The sequence below is a fragment of the Lynx canadensis genome, chromosome B1, assembly GCF_007474595.2.
Source record: "Lynx canadensis isolate LIC74 chromosome B1, mLynCan4.pri.v2, whole genome shotgun sequence".
Classification (NCBI taxonomy): Eukaryota; Metazoa; Chordata; class Mammalia; order Carnivora; family Felidae; genus Lynx; species Lynx canadensis.
In genome coordinates, this window is record NC_044306.2 from 153,097,240 (window position 1) to 153,099,069 (window position 1,830).

Genomic DNA, 1,830 nt, shown 5'->3' on the forward strand with positions numbered 1-1,830 from the left:
GCCAAAGCATAAGAGACTCTTAAAAACTGAGAACAAACTGAGGGTTGATGGGGGGTGGGAGGGAGGGGATGGATGGTGGGTAATGGGTATTGAGGAGGGCACCTTTTGGGATGAGCACAGGGTGTTGTATAGAAACCAATTTGACAATAAATTTCATATATTGAAAAAAAAAAGAAAAGGATGAGACGAGTAAATGCTTTGTCTTCTCAATACACACTCTTTTCTTGTATACCCAATACCATGTTTACACTTTAAAATAGAGATGATGTATTATTTCTGCTTTAAAATACAGTGTAGGCATTGACTGCCCAAAAAGCTATAGACCTCTTTTCGGCTTTGTAGGTTTTTTTTTAGAGTCTGTATTAATGGAGCCATGAGACCTTTTTAATCTGGTTACAAATAACGTCAGTTGAACAAATTGTAAATTAATTTATATTTATAGGGAAATTATTTTAGATAGTATTGAATATTACATTTTTATAATTTTTTTGCCATGGACTAAAAAAGGACATTGTGAGCTCTGCCAAAATTCTTATGTTGAATCCCTATCCCCAAATGTTACTGTAATTGGAGACAGAACATTTTAGGAGGTGGTTAATGTTAAAAACGTTATAAGGGTAGGACCTTAATATGATAGGACTGATGTCTTTTTAAGAAGAGGAAAAGATGTACAAGACACCTGCTGTCTCTCTCCTTCTGTGCACACAGATGAAAGACCATGTGAAAACCCAAAGGCAAGTTGCTGTCTGCAAACTGAGAGCGTTAACACCAGAAACTGACTACTCTGGCACCCCATTCTCAGACTTCTAGCACCTTGAACTGTGATAAAATCAATTTCTTGTGTTTAAACCACCCAGTTTGTGATATTTTGTAATGGCAGCCCAAGAAAATAAATACTTGTTTCAACTAATGCATAGCTATGCTCATATTTAGAAGCAGGTTTTTCACTGGAGCCAGAATTCCTGAGTTCAAGTCTTGCTTGTGTATTTATTACCTGTTGGATCTTGAACAAGTCACTTAGCTTCTCTGTGTCTCCTTTTTCTCATCTGTAAAATGGGCACCATTATAGTTCCTACCCTTTAGGTGTTCCTAATAAAATGTGAAGGCCGTATTTCAGAATATAAAAGAGTTAAGAGGGTACATGGTTGTGTTTGTGGTAGGGTTCCTGACAGAGTGTGCTTTCTCTCCAAATCCTCAGTAGCATCTAAGACTCTCCAGTGATAAACAAGGGTTGATATCCTATAAAATATAGTTGTTGCATAGAATACATTTTGAGAGGATACCAGGAGCTGTAGAAGTACAGCACCAAATGAACATAGGTCAGGTTCATAGAATAATCTCAGACAACTATTGCAGTTTTAAAACTCGGCACACAAGCATTTTGACATCTTTTCCTCTGAACTTGAAGTGTTTTGAGACCCACTACCCCTGTGTTAAGGTAACGGTTAGAGGACGTATCAGATATTAAACTGATAAGAACAGATACTACACTTGATCTTAGCCAAAAGGCCGAGAAGCGATAAGGTAACGGTGACCTTCTAGTCATGCCAGTATTTCTCTTGGCTCTTAAACTTCTGCAGCATTCCAAGTTTACAAACTGCAAAAGACAAACAACAAAAATGACATTTCACCAATCTGACCCATTTCTTAGAAAGAGACCACGAGAATCAACTGCAGGTTTATCAGAAGAAACAATTCCTGAACTCTATCCCTCTTGAGCCATGGGCTGGCCTTTCTTTGCAGCTGGAAAAGATTGAAGTCAGACAACAGTATTGTTTAATTGAAGAGAAAGGGAACAAATCATGCTAGGTGCATAAAAGGTTACTCTTA

General features: G+C 37.7%; 1 pseudogene; it reads right to left on the reverse strand.

Moving 5' to 3' along the window:
• Positions 1-1,359: 1,359 nt before the first annotated feature.
• On the reverse strand, positions 1,360-1,521 carry LOC115513240 (annotated as a pseudogene).
• Between the last annotated feature and the right edge of the window lie 309 nt (positions 1,522-1,830).